Genomic DNA, 16,245 nt, shown 5'->3' on the forward strand with positions numbered 1-16,245 from the left:
GATATACGGGAAGTAAAACAGGCAAAGAAAATAAAGGATAAAAGGTCTGTGATTTTAGGCAGAGTGGAGAGTGACCGTTTCTCTGGGGAGGTGCAATAGGAACAGAGACCTAAAAGAACTGAAGGGGTGATCCATGTATATATCTGGGGAATAACATTCCAGGCAAAAGGAATAGGAAGTGCAAAGGCCCTGTGAGAATGTGGTTGTTAGGTTTTTGGAACAGACAGTGACTAGGGTACGGTGACCAAGGGACAGAGTTATCAGAGAACAGGTCAGAGAGGTATCCAGGGACTAGATCATGTATAGTTTTGTAGGTCAAGGTTAAGAATTTGGATTTTAGGTATAAAGGAAAGCTATTGGAAGGTTTTGTGAGTAGGAATGATATGATCTTGCTTAATTTTAAATAATTATTTAGATTGATTTCACAATGATTATTTCTGACTTCTGTGCGATACATAAGCTGAAAGAGAATAAGAGTCTACTCAATAGTTTATGTGAAAATTAACAGGGGCCTTGGGTTAGTAGAGAAGTTGAAATTGGTTGAATTCTGGATACATCTTGTGGAAAATGATGACAGGATTTGCTATTGGATTGCATGTTGGTGAGTAAGAAAGAGAGAAGTCAAAGATGATTCCAGGATTTTTGACCTGGGAACCTGGGAGAATATTGGTTCCATTTACTGAAACAGAAAATTTGGACAGAAGATTTGAGGCGTAATGAAGAATTTGATTTTGAATATTAAGTTTGTTATGCCTATTAGACATCAAAGAGTAGATACCAAATTAACCATGGTGGATATACAAGGACAGAGCTAAGGGGAAAAGGTTGAGGCCAGAGACAAAAAATAACCTAAGTTATTAGTGTAGAGATTATGTTAAAAAAAACACAGGAATGGATGAGATCACAAAAGGAGTGAGTGTAGATAAGAGAAGAGATGAGAGATGAAGGCGGAGAGCTAAGTTCTTGGGTCAAGTCAGGGAGACCACATAGAAACAGCTAGTAAATCAGGAGGATGTGGTGTCTAGAAAGTCGTTTGAAGAAACTGTTTCAAGTAGAAAAAAATACTAACTGTACTAAAAGGACTGAGAGATGAAGGAAGACGGGGCAGATAAATAATCGTGGATTCGGCAACATGGAGATCAGTGGCGATCCTTTAATAAGTGCTTTTAGTGAAGCAGTGAAGATGAAGACCTTCTTTGGACAATAGGAGGAGAGGAAGTACGAAAAGCAATTATTTATCTTTACAAAGGTTTTCCTGTATAGAAAGGAAGAGAAATAAAGAAGGAGCTATTAAGTGCTAAAGAGTCAAGAATGTGTGTTTATTTATTTTTTTAGATAAACAATATTACAACATGTCTGTGATGTGGTGGAAATACTCCTGTCAAGGGGAAAAGGTGAAGTTGTAGGAGAGAGTGATCAATTGCAGAAGCGAAGGCCTTGAATAGGCCAGCAAGGGTTGGACCTATTGCCGAAGTAGGGGATTACCTTTCAACCGCCATGGAGGACCAAGTATGGGAGAGCAGCTGCTGATAGGTTGTTAGTTTTAGAAATAGAAGGACATAGCAGTTCTTTTCCAATTATTTATATTTTTCATTGTGTCACAGACTAATTGCCCTGAGGAACTCAAGCGTGGGTTTGGAAGAATTTAACTGTTTCTCCTAATTGTTTTTTTTCCCTTTTGTTATGTTAAGGAGATGAAATCACCAACCACGCTGAACCAGACCAAGTCCCAGGACAAGAGCTATGCCTATGCCCTTTGCCTTGTTTTTAATGCTAAGATCTCTCCAGGAGGAGCTTAGGCCTTTTTATCATAACTGGCAGTGTATGTGGAAGAATGTTTCCAACTGAGCCTGTGAAAGCGAAGACCCACCTCACCCTTTTGAATATTCATTCCCCATCTGAAATAAAGGGTCCCTGATTCCCTTTGTTTGGGGATGTCATGACTTTGGAAATGATTTTCATGGTCTCCTATTTGCTGCAAATCTACCTTACTTTGTGAGACGACTTACTTCTGGTGGAGAGTCTGATTTAACTCACCAGGAGGCGAACCCGCTTGTGTTTCAGTAACAGTAGAAATATTAAAAATGTCATCTACTGATAAGGAAGAGGTTTTTGGAGATGGAAAATATAGGAGAAGGTAGTAAATGATCCACTTAGAGAGAGGCAGTATGGATTGGCTGAGCAAAATAGGAGGATGGCAGGACAGTATTAAGAGCCTATTCAAAGTTCATGGTCATTAATTTAAAGTCAGAATTGTTGGGTGGTTTTGTTCTACCCATATTCAGCTTTCTAGGAATAGGTTCAAAGTAATCAGAGTTAGATTTAGTCTTAGCTAGAATTTGTCCAGGTGAGTTTGAAATATAAAAGAGGGGTAGGAGAGTCTGAGGTGAATGAGAAAGCAAATCGGATGATGGACTATGGGGAACGTACTTGGGTAAAATGAGAACATTGCTGTAATTTGTACTTCCTCAATGTGTTATAAATTATTTTATGACCTCTAATTTCTTTTTTTCTGTGTTATGCCCTCTGAAAACAAAAATAGTTACTAGTCGGACTAGCAAACAGCCGGTACCAATAGTCAGCTCAACATCCTCCTGTCTGGTAGACCCAGGATTCTAGTTTGTGTTGACACTAAGGGAATAGAGATTGTCTTATCAATAAAGTATAAGTTATGAAGGTGTTTCATGAGACCAGATTATTTTAGGAACTACTAGGTGTAAAATATTTAGACTGAAAGATACGTTTTGATTTTTCTTTTTAACCTTGACTCATAAAGGCAACTGAGCATGCTGAAGAAACTATCAGTTTAAGGAGATCAATCCACCGGTTCTTTTGTGTCACATCTAAGCAGGACGTTATTTCCTGGAGCTTGATTTTCTTTTGATGAAGAAAAGAATGCTCCTACGAGGTAAAACTCAGGGCTGACAGCTGTAACGTCTGCAGAGCAGTAAGAAGAAATAAAAACAGCAGGTTTTGGGGTGCAAGGATGTTTGAGGATGAGGGGCTGAAGTTGCAGTTCGTTGCAACACAGCTGGATCTGTGACACCACAGGCAGGCTTCATGTTCTGGTCCAGCGTTCAGATGTGGGAGACTCTGCGTGTCTGTGCTCAACTATGGCAGTGCAAAGCTCTCCAAGTGGAATTTCTGAATGACATAAAAAATTGGTATATTTTGTAACACAAATTGAGTAAATATATTTTGATTCTTTAAAGAAAAGACCAACTGCTGTACTCTTTTATAACTATGCAAAAACAATTATGTTTTTTTCTTCTATTTATTTGAAGAAAAGCTAGTAATAAGACATTCTGTCTTCTCTTAGCTGGTGGCTTAGAAATAGGATGGAAAGGCAACCACTAACTGTTTCATTATACTGTTGAAAGAAATGTCTATGCCTAATGACACTTCTTTTTAAAAGGGGATTTTTATAAACTTCTTAGTACCAAAGAAGTAACCTAAATTCATGTAGAATTAAAAATAAATAGTTATTATATCCAATTTCATGTTTTTATATTGGAATCATTTATTCAGCCCTAAAAGCAACTATTAAATTATCCTCAATAAAGCAGCATGTTGTACACATTGTGATATTTGAACATCAAAGATGCTTTTGGAGAATTATCATCATAATACAAAATGATAATTGTTTTAGGAGTTTCTCTAGTTCTCAACATGTGGTCTCTCATGGCCTAGAAACCCCTGAAGTTGTATGTATAATTTTGTATATGTACATATTTTCAGGAGAGAAAAACTAAAGCTTTTATCAAACTCTCAAAGAAGTCCCTGATCTCTTTAAAAATATAATAATCATTACAGTTGTAAAACTAAGAAGTGATTTCCTTTAAGGACTGTTTGGGTCTACTTACTAGAAATATTATTTTAAGAGAAAACTACTACGCCAGCCAGTGCGCAATAAATGTTTAATAAATGTTAGCTAAATTTCCACTGACAGGGCTGAGGCAGAAGTTGCTAAAGATCATTTTGAAAAGAAGGAAATATCAATGCATTGGAAAATAAGAGGAAGGAGACGGAGCTTTGAATAGATGAAGGAAGAGAGAAAACAAAAAGGTGCACCTGTTGAAGGATGTGATAACTGCCTCAAGTATCTGATGTGGAATCCAGGCTAATAATGCCTGTTTTTATGTGTTCTCATGATGTATTGTACCTCAGAACAAAGGGGATGGGAGAATATTGTTAATAATGATTATTTTTATGAATGACATATTTTAAATAGCAAAACATCAAGTAGTTAGAAAGAAAACAAGTACTTCTTCCCAATCATATTTAAATCGTTTCCAATTCTGAAACTTAATATTTAATAAATATATTATTTATTGTGTATCAGTGGGTTTATATTTTCCCACATTAAGATTTAAAGCTGTAATTATAGACACATTTAAAAGAAAGATGCTAGATTGATATTCATGAAAAAAAAAGAAGTTTTAGAAGTGTAGTGGAAAAAAGGATGGATTTTAAACAAATAGTGCTAGATGAATTACATATCTATATGGAAAAAAAAGTATCTTTATTCCTATATCACACCGTACACAAAAATCAATCCAGGTGGCTTGCAATCAAAATGCAAAGGGAAACCACTAAAGATTTTTTTTTTGAAAGGAGAACATTTGTATGATCCTTTGTAGGCAAAGATTTCTTAAACTGAGCACAAAAAAGTGCCCATGGTAGAAGTAAGAATTTATAAATTGATCTATCATAAAATTGAAGAACTTTTATTCATAAAAAGACACCATTAAGGAATTGAAAAGCAACCATCAGAGTGGGAGAAGATATTTATAATACATTTATCTATAAAGTACTTATAGCCGTGATTTTTAAAGAAATCTTGCAAATTAAAGAGAAAAAAGAAAGTGACCTACTAGAAAAATTGGCAAAATACTTTTACAGCAACAAAAACATGGAAAATTCACTTTTGAAAATGTATCCCAACTCAATTACCAAGGAAATGCCAATTAAACCACAATGCCGTACCACTGCACACCTATCAGAACGGCTAAAATGGAAAATGGAAAAGACAGGCAATACCAAGTGTTGATAAGCATGTGAAACAACTGGAATACTCAAATGCTTGAGTTGAGAGTAAAAATTGATACAACCAAATTGTAAAACTTGTGTTAGTCACTAAATTTGAACATAGATACACTATGACCCAGCAGTTCCACTCCTTGACAAACATCCATCACGAATGCACACTTATTTTCACCAAAAGATATGAAAGGATGTTCATCAAAACACAATTTGTAATAGTCCCAAACCTGAAGCTCCTCTAATGTTCATCAGTGGTTTAATGGATAAATAAATCATGGTATAGTCACACAATGGAATACTATCGCGTAGAATGAGAATGAATGATCTGTAATAACATGTGATATGGAATCTCATAATGTTGAATGAAAGAAATCAGACACAAAAAAGAACATACTACATGATTCTATTTCTATAAAGTATGAATACAACAAATGAATCTATGGTGATAGAAGTCAGAATAGTGATGAGTTAGAGGTAGAGACTGGAAGCAGGGCCTGAGGGCATCTTCTGGGTGCTGTCATGCTCTGTTTCTTGATTTGGGCCTTGGTAACTTGAATTATACAATTTGTGAAAGTTCATTGTACACTATGTGCACTTTTCAAATGTGTTTATTACCCTTTAATAAAAAGTAAAAAAACAATTTAAAGTTATCTGGAAATAAAACTAACACAAAAAAATCTGTTAGTTAAAAAATATAAAGGCTTTGCTAGATTCCAACAGTTTATTATTTGTGAAGAAGGGCTGCGGCGTTGGGCAAAGTATAAACGTGCTTTGTTTTGAGCTTCTTTGGCACAGTGGAACAAGAGGCCATGATATGTCACAAGGAAAGTTTCTCAGGAAAGACTGCTGTAATGATGTGTGCTTCTGCAAACATACTATTTGCTGAAATAAACACTTCAACTGCTCTGAGGATTTGACGAAACTGTTCATTAAACTGCAAGGGAGTGACACAAGAATTCACTGAACTGAAAATAAATAGCCTGCTATGTAGCTTTTCTTTCTCAGACAGATAATTTGGAGATTAATGAGATTAGATTGGTGAAAATTGCTCTGTTCTTCTCAACCCAAACCAAATATAAATAAACTAATTGAAAAACATAGCAAATCTGATGTGTTCTAAAGACGTATTTTTTTTAATTTCTAGGAAGAAAGTGAGTTTAGAGTCCTTCAAAATGTATACTATACCAAACACACTTAGAAAAACTACTTGGTGAGGGGATGAGTGGGGGTAGTTTTCCAGAGATGAATTGCTGCGTTTATTAATGAAGCATCTTGAGGCTAACAGTTTCTGGGAAATGAGCGTGAGCAATCAATGTGGTTCTTACGCCCTTTCTTGGAAATAGCTTTCTCCATGCATTTTCCCATCTGTATGCTTTTGTTTGTGTGGTTCTTTCTGCTTAGAATGAGCACCGTGTTTATGCCTATTTAGGCATAATTAATTTATATAGAACCTCCTGGGAAAATCTGACTTAATATATTGCCGTGTGTTTGCCTGCATGTTAACTGATGAAGTTTAGGCCACTATTAAAGGAAAATAATGAATATAATCAATATCAATATTCAAACAGATAAAAGAAACCAATTCATGAGAAGGCTAAATTATAAGTTATATCTCCTATTATTTAGAATAAAGTACTATAGTTATCCATTCAAAGGGGTTAGAAGTAGGGAATGAAAGATGAAACAAGTCTGAGATTTATGAAATCAGTAGTTGAGGGTCTTCAGAAGTAGCATTTGGAAATTTTTTTTAAGAAACTTGGGAAATATTTCAGTTTGATTCTTCAAAATTTGAGTAGTATGAAATTATTCCATATATTAACATTAAACTATTAATTTTCTGAAAGCTTTCTGTAAAAAGCTGGGGCACGTTCCCTTTTGCCTCTTCAAACAACATTGAATGATAAGCTACTGAAAATAAGCAGTAACTGCTGCTATCTGTATTAGTTTCCTGAGGCTGCTGTGACAAATTACCGGAAACTCAGTGGCTTAAAAAAGCAACAATTTATTCTCCTACAATGTTGGAGGCCCAAAGCCTAAATGAAGAGATGGGCAGGGCGCTTTTGATGTTCTAGGGGAGAAAACATTTCTTCCTTTTCCCATCTTCTGGTATCCCCTTTCTTGCATCTTCCATCTTCCTTGATTTGTGGCCACATCGCTCCATCTCTGCCTCTCTGGTTATATTGACTTTCTCTTCTCTATGCTTTCTCCTCAGTGTACGTGTGTCAAAACTCCCTGTGCCTCTCTCTATTTATGTGACTGTTTTCGAGCCCACCTGAATAATCCAGGGTAATCTCCTCTCCTAATCCTTAACTGAATCACAGCTGCAAAGGCCCTGTTTCCAACTGAGGGAACTTTCACAGTTTCCGAGGATTAGGACATGGACATATCCTGTGGGTCACCATTCAGCCCAGTATGCTATCAAACATTTTTTTAAATATTGCTTCAAATTTAGAAGCCAAAGGAGAAAAGCCCCATTTCTTCCAATGTGCATTATAACCAGCTCTTTTCACAGTATTCAATCGTTTGGAATAGTAGGCTACAAGCTTATAGACTTGAGAAGGCACTTGGAGTTAAGTCCAATTTACTCATTTGACAGATGAGAAAACTGCTAGCCAGATCCTCGGTCAGTGACAATGAGGACAAGGTCATCTGAGGAAATAGAACTACTTTTTCTACTTCATAAGTTGAATGACAAAGACATTGCATACCAACTGGTTTAAGCAATTCATTCTTGAAAACCACTCAATAAAGTTTTTTTCATTTGTCAATAAAACTAACGAATCTGATATTTTTATGATTAATTAAGATAACTTAATAATAAACAATGTTAATAACAGTTAAGTACAAAAGTACAAGTTAAATATGTGCAATAATAAATGAAATTATAAATGAAATGATAGCACCTTCTCTAAAATGGAGACTATACTAAGCAAAACTTTCAAAGGCACTTCTGTATTTGTCATTTCTCATTTTGAGTTTTCTTATCCATCCAGGCATTTGCAGAACAACTTCAAAAGATGCCATTACTTTGAAGAAATGAAGAAACACTCAGTTTTTGTTTTTACCCTTTGTAAGATCTATTACTAGCCCATGAGGAATATTAATGTAAATTGCTTTATAAGAATGACATTCCTCAGAGAAACCATAAATATCTGAAAAGAGCATACATTTTTGTAGTATTAAATTATGCCATCTATTTTCAGAATTGTAGGAATGCATGCCTCTACATAAAAGTACATGCGGTTCTCTTTTTTCATCATGAAGAACTTCTTTTGAAATCAGAGATAAAAGTGGAAGTCAAAGTGAACCCTGTGTACCCATGGGAGGGTTCTGATGTCTACAAGATAAAAACAGGGAATCCAATTAGAAAAATAATGAGAAAATATGTGTCAGTGAGGGAAGGAAAATGGGAGGGAGAGGGAAGGATTGAGATAGAGAGAGAGACAGAGAGAGAGGGAAACAGGAGCATCATAAATTTAACACCTCAGGGAAAGAGAAAGAATTATTTAAAGCTCTTTGATTAGCTTATAACCAGTCTATGTATATTTTAATGTTTATTATCAAAAATATTATTTGTATACTTCTGTAAGTAAGTCTAATTTGAGTGAAACATAACTTAATGTGATAAATTTTGTCATAGATTTGGGAGTATCCTTTGCACTTCCCACCCCATCATCAACAAGCACTCCCTAGAACTTTGAGATGAAGGAGGTAGGTTGGTCTTTGAGAGTGAAACTTTTAATCAACACCATGGATATTAGGAAAACAACACTTTAAAAAAATGTACATATCTTCCAGGCTGCAAGGCTTGATATAATCCGTCTGAAGTAACATTTTACAGATAGAATGTTTCAGTCTGAAGTGGTTTTGGAGATGAGTCAGCTAAATACACTTAGGAAAAAAACAGAGCCACAGAGACAAATGTTTTTAGCGCTCACGTTAGCACTGTCCAGGAAAAAACTCGGCCCACAAACTTTAATATTTCCAGTCTATTGTTTAGTGGATTCACAAATTTACTTATACTGGGAGGGGCAAAGAAAATACAGCTTCTCTAAAAATATATTTTTTTATTAACTAGTTGGATTTTCCATATGAAACTCTATCCTGCTGAATAATACGTGTGTGGGGATGGCAACTAAAGATTTGACTCCAAACTGGTAATTTAATGGAAAGTAATAATGAAAGAACCTGTTAGATAAATGCTCAGTCTTAAGTGTTGTGCCCTCTTCCCCATTCCTTTTCAAGTTGGCATTTGGTCATATGGGGCAAGGAATGACATGTGTCCTCTTGGTGATGAAGGGCAGAAAGGGTCTTCAGATTTATGTGGCATCTTCTGGAATCTTGCTGATCTCTGTTGGATACAGCTAGTCTTGTTTACTACCTAACTAATGACAACTAGTCTCTTTCTATGCTGTGTCAAGGCACTTCCCAGGATTTTCCCAGCTGAGCTTGGCCCCTGTTGGCACAACCAACTTCCTGACCTGGTCTGTTAGCCTCTTTGTTTTTGCCCTGGGACCTGCTTCTGTTTTGCTACAGGACACTGCCTAGGGCAGGTCCATAGACTCAATGCAGCTATCTTCCAAGTAGCACGGGGCATGTGGGAGCCTCTGGGTTTCTGTACCTCATGCCACATGAGAACTAAAGGAAGCTTGGTCTTTGCTCATTGCTCAGTTTATTTTGATATGGCTGCTTCTAGGTGTGTTTGGATATAGCCTATAAGACAGTTGACTTTTAGAATTCTAAATTTTCCTCAAACTTTCTAACATATCTCATCTCTATGGGATGTTGGCCATGAGAAATGATATCAGACATGTGTCTGAGTCACTGCTTGTATCAGGACTGAAATTTTACTGTCTTGTTCTTGCTATTTGGTCAGCATCTCCTTGAAATAAAGCTTCTGTGTCAAGATCACCAAACCTGCATCCTAATTCCAAAATGGCAGACAAAGGAATTTAGAACATTCTTTTCCCGTAACAAAATTGCCTTTCAAAACTATTGTCTTGTAGCAGAGAAAAGTGGATTATCTCTTTTTTTCTCCTTATATTCTTGCTGTAACAAGCTGTTAACCCTCTCTTCACCCTCATTTAGGTAGACAGAGGCCTTAAGCTAACTCTAGGCATGCCACATGGATAGAGACGCAAAAGAGAAAAACATGTTCCAATAGGTCAAACAATATTCCCTGCCTTAAAATGGTTGAGAGCATCCCCATTGAGACAACTGCAGTCGTCTATTCAAGGGTCAGGAGTGGCTGGTGATATTTATCATGAATTTAAAGACAAGCAAGGAAGAAGAGGAATATTCGTCATATATTTTCCCTTCTTGATATAATGTATAATTTCAGTATAAACTTCATTTCTTCTGATAATCTTAAGGAGGTTGATATGCCTGCTCTGAGAAATATTTTTTAAAGCTAAAACCTTTCCTAGGCATGCGATTAGGTTGAGTTTTCACAGTATGTCTAATCCTGTCTATGTGGGAGTCGAGGTGACAAGAAGGCATTTTTATGTCATGGTTTTCTTTTTCTTCTTCTTCTTTTAACCATTAACTCCCTTATGTTATTTGAGATCATAAACTCAATTTTGGAAACATGCCTTTCAGCACGAATTACCTAATTTAGTGTTTATATGACTCTGTTCTTATACCTCCCTGAATCAATTTTTATTCTGTGCTTCTTCCATATGGCACTCTATTTTCTATGTCTTTCAAAGGTAATCAACAATGGACAATAGAATATACTATCTGGGTGATGAAGCCTGTCAAATTCTCAGTATGGTTTTTTATTATTATTTATGCTTTGACAATAAAGTGTAGGTCTTCAGCTCTCAGTTAAGTTTTTGCCTCATTCTTAACTTTGGGAGCCCAAAAGATTTTATTTCCATGGATTCCAAAAATGAGAAGTAGTAGAACCATGATCTCTAGGCCTTGGCCTGTTCTCCTGATGTTTTATAGATTCTAAATATCAAGGAACCAAGTTTAACTATGACCTCTCCAAGATCATCTCAAACCCATTCTCCCCTTTTTTCTCTTCCTTCAGCCATGCTGGTCTCATTTGTGTCTTTAAGACTTTTGAAATTTAGTCTTCTATGCCAGAAATGTGGCTACTCTGGGTTTTGGTAAAACTTTTTCAGATCAAGATATCATCTCTTCACAGAGGTCTCCTTTGCCTTCTCTAACTGAACTGTGCCAACTCTGCCCTAAACTCGTCGTTTCCATCAATCATACTTTACCAACTGTGGTTTAATTTCCACATAACACTTATCACTATTGTTCGCTAGTGCTGCCATAACAAAGTACCACAGACTGGCTGGCTTGAACAACAGAAATTTATTTTCTCACAACCTTGGAGGCTAAGTAGTCTGAGATTGCTTCTTCGGAAGCCTCTCTCCTTGGCTTGTAGATGGCCATCTTCTCATTGTCTTCCCTCTGTGTCCACCTGTATCCAAATGTCCTCTCCTTACAAGGATACTGGTCATGTTGGATTAAGGCCTACCCTAATGACCTCATTTTACCTGTTAAAGATCGCTTCTCCAAATACAGTCACACTCTGAGGTACTCAGGGTTAGAATTCCAACATAGGAATTTGGGGAGACACAATTCAACTATCTGTAATAACTAATAACAACTATCTATAATAGTGTAGTCCTTTGTTTATTTACTTCTCATTTTCTTTCTTTCCCACTGGAAATGAAGCACCATGAAGTTGGAGCTGTATCTGTATCTCTTCACTTTAGCTGAGACTAGTGCCTGGCTCAGGGTACAGGCCCAATGATCTTTACTTTTAATCTAAAGTACTCACTTAATTAAGTAGAAATATGAGATATAAATTTTCCCAAATTCTAAAGATATATTCATTACTGGGAATTACTAAAATTCTCCTGTGGTGTCCTTTGTTTTATAAATATAAAGAAAAATAATATAAGAACATTATGTAAAGTTCAGAAATTTCTTGTTCTTAGCTCATAACCTGAGAGAAGTGGGTGATACTCAGACAACAGCTCCCTTTCCTCTCTGTTGGCACCTTTCTGTGTGACTAGATACTATTACAGATTTCTAGAGGTCAACTCAGATTCTTGCTATGTCAGTAAAACATAAAATTTATTTTTTCCCTTATTTTAACAAGATATTTCTACTCCTGAAATGTCTTCAATGCTAAAATGGCTTTGAAGTCATTCCTTTAGGCTAAAACATTATTAGTATTACTTTACTATATTTAAGTTTTCCTCAAAATGAATTCAATTCTCCCATTACATTCACTGGTTATATTTCTGATGTCAGGCAGCATCATAGTACCTAAATGATTTTGTTGTTGTTGTTAATTGTATGATCTGACGATGTTGAATTTTACCTGATCCCCAACCTCTTGGGACACAGCAAGGATTAAGAAATCCCCCCCACTGTTTTTATGTCTGTGAAATGGCTTATGGGAAAGAAACATCCTACCACATATGACTTAGCTAAGACTCACGGATGCTCCTTGTTTACCTATGAAAGGCTAGACACATGATTAGCTGAACTGTTTTGTCCCAACTGATCACCTGGATCAAAATACTTGTTAATCAAAATTTAGATTTCCCTCCTTCCCCAGGCCCCTGAATTTTGAGGCAACACACAGCCCCTCAGCCTGAGCCAGCACAAAGCCCCTCCTTAACAGCCCCTCCTGAAAATAGGCTGACCACAGGGTAAAACATTCTCTTATCTACTGTTAGAGTGTGTCACCCTAGCTCATCCCACTTCCTTGTGTGTCATGGTTAATTTCATGTGTCAACTTGACTAGACCGAGGGATGCCCAGAGAGCTGGTAAAGGACTATTTCTGGGTGTGTGCGTGAGGGTGTTTCTGGAAGGGATTAGCATCTGAATCAGTAGAGTGAGTAAAGAAGACTGCCCACACCAATGCAGGTGGGAATCATCCAATTCACTGGAGGCCTGAATAGAGCAACAATGTAGAGGAAGGGTGAATTTGCTTTCTCTGAGCTGAGATATCCATCGTCTCCTGCCCTTGGACATAGGCAATCCTGTTTCTTGGGCTTTTGGGCTCAGACCAGGGCTTACACCCTAGGCTCTCAATTCTCAGCCCTTCTTACTCCACCTGAATCACACCACCGGCTTTCCCAGTTCTCCAGCTTTCTCATACATATCTACATATATCCTACTCATTCTGCTTCTCTGGAGAATCCTTATTAATACACCACCCTTAGTTTTTTCTAGGTTTATTTACTCCTCCCTATGAAAGAAGAGCCCTTTCTGCTTAACTTTTGAGAGGCTTGCAGATCTTTGCTCAGAGCTTTCCCCCTGTTGCAATTGTCTTCCTTCCCTTATTACAATAATACTTTTGAATAAAGTCTCTCTTTAGCTAAGTCTGAATTTGTTTTTTCATTTTATAAGCGTATCAATGAAAATTTACCTTTATGTTACTTGAAGACGAGAAAATGTAGTATGTGAACTTGGCTTTCTATAGTCTGTCTTGATCTTTGTATGAGCCAAAACATAGGAAAATAAAGGTTGCTGAAATGTTCACTTCATGCTAATATTTGATAAGCTTGAATCTTAGCAGCCAGTGCTGGCCACTGTAGAGAATGTGTCAGCATTTTAGAATGCACACTACTGCTTTAATTGTGATTTTTCCAAATAAATGTTATATGCTGAAAATGTTTACAGTTGAGAACTTATGTGGATTAAGGGAAATAGATTGGCTTGATGTTGACTACTGATGGAATGGTCTTGTTTCAGGGATTAAAATTTGCTAAAAAAACAAAGTTTCTTTTGGAAGGTTGCCAGTAAGTTAGAAAAAAAGAATGTGAACTCTAGAACTTTATATAAATATATACATTTTATTACATTAAGTACAATAATTTTTGTCCACTTGACATTTTGGGGTTGGCAAACTTTTTCTGTAAAGACCTGATAAATTCAGGGATCCTGAAGACCACACTCAGGTTTAATGATTCACTAGAACTACCCACAGAACCCAGAAAAGATATTATACTCATAGTTGCAGTTTATTACAGTGAAAGAATACATATTAAAATCCGCAAAGGTAAAATGTGCATAGGGCAGAGTCCAGAAGAAACCAGGCTCAAGCTTCCAGTTGTCCTCTCTCATTGGAGCTGTATGGACAGTGCTTAATTCCCACAGAAGAAATATGTAACAACATGTATGAGGTCTTGCTAACCACTGAAGTTACCCAAGCCTTGGTATTTAGAGTTTTTTCAATGATTGGTCTCCAGGTGCTCCAGAGGTTGGCTGCAAACTGATAATCTGTGACCTAAGGACACTATCACAAATCACATTGTTAACATAAACTATCCGGCATGGCCCAAGGCCCCAGATACACAAAGACACTCTTACCAGGAAGGATATATGAAGGACATGGAGGTTGTCTCCCAAGAACTGGTCAAGAGCCAGACCTTTCTTTGGAAGGTACAGAGTTTGAAGACCTCAGACCTCCTAAATCAACTGTCTTTCTGTAAAGGGTCAGGTAGTAAACATTTTTGGCTGTGTGGGCTATATGGTCTCTGTGACAACTACTTGATTCTGCCATTATAGTGCAAAAGTAGCCATAGATAATATATAAATGAATGAGCCTGATTGTGTTCCAATAAAGTTTTATTTACAAAAACAGATGAAAGACCAGATTTGATCCACAGGCTATGGTTTGAGAACTCCTGGCCTAGAGTATGCAACAGAAAATTGAATGCTGGGAGTTTAATTCTCCTATGCGGATAGCCTTACTTCATCTTCATTTCTTTGAACAGAGAATAAAGATGAAATGTTACAAGAAATTCCTTCTAACAAGATGAAGAACTGGTAAGCTTTAAGAAAATTTATTCTCTTCTAATAAATTTGAAACTATATGTCTGTTACATAAAAAATAAATGACAACCCTCTTACTTATACAAATAAATTTATGTTCTTCTCTTTAGAAAATATGAAACTAATCTGAAATGAGGGGAAAAGGGCATTACAGCATTCCTAGATGAAAAATCAGATTACTTGTAGTAAAAGAGGATGGTGGGGTTTCAATTAATTTGGCAATATTGATAATTATGTCATATGGTCTGTGTACTTCTTTGAGGAATCCTTGTTTTAATTTTCTTTCATGAGTTAATCAAGCTTTCAGGCTCAGTATAACAGGTAAAATTTTGAAAATAATAAAGATTTTTATTATTATGTGGGGTTTTCATATCATAAACCATCAGCAAAAAACACATCATCTTGGTTTTATTTTCTAAATAAAACTAGGAAATCACAGTCTGAAACTATTCAGTTGTTTGTTTCTGCCATACAGAAGACGCCGATTCTACACATGAGAATCTGTGTCGGGTAGGAATAGCTTGATATAAGGATCTTGAAACTTTGGCCTTGGGGCAGATGGTCAGTGTTGGAACCCCAGAAACTGCTTTCATTAGTGTTTTTCAGTTGTGACTTTGGTCCTATTTTATTCCTCTCTGAGTCTCACTTCTGTAACATCGATTATATTGTACTTACAGCTTTGTGAAAGGATTTAAATCAGATGTTATAATTGAAAGTGCTTGGTATGTAATAAAAACTTAGTTGTTACTACTATAACTGAGATTTACTGAGTACTTGCTGTGTACTAGGCACGATGCTAAAGTACCTTGCATGCATTTTTTCATTTAATCCTTACAACAACACAGTGAGGCAGGCTCTATTTTTATTCTCATTTTACAGATGAGGAAGCAAGCTTAGCCTGATTAGAAATGGAAGCAAGTCAAACCAACTATTGGTGATAGAGCTGCCAGCTGAGTATTTAGTTCTCTCTGCGTACGTCCTGAGTTCACGTACCTAACCACTATCCCACAGCAAACCGGCAGCCTAGAGTTGTATCACAACCATAGTGTGTTGTTTTGTTCTGTTTTGTCTTTTCCTCTTAAATAGTCTTTAACAACTCATGAAAGTTCACATAAATTTTGAATTTCTGGATTCTCTTAAATACTCTGAACGTTCTTACGTGGCAGCAATCAGCTGGAGCTGAGGAACAGATAGTCCCACTTAGGTGAGGTGAGTGATCTCCATTTTACCTCCACTCATGGCCTTACTCTGGGCACTCTTTATCATTCCCTTATCTAGTGCTTCTAAAGTCATCTGGGAACAAATAATGCCTCTATTAACACCTCTCAGTTCCTTTCCAACAGAGAAGTTAAGTGACTACCTTAAAACAATGTCATAAAACCACAAAATAG

The sequence above is a fragment of the Equus caballus genome, chromosome 14, assembly GCF_041296265.1.
Source record: "Equus caballus isolate H_3958 breed thoroughbred chromosome 14, TB-T2T, whole genome shotgun sequence".
NCBI classification, from domain to species: Eukaryota; Metazoa; Chordata; class Mammalia; order Perissodactyla; family Equidae; genus Equus; species Equus caballus.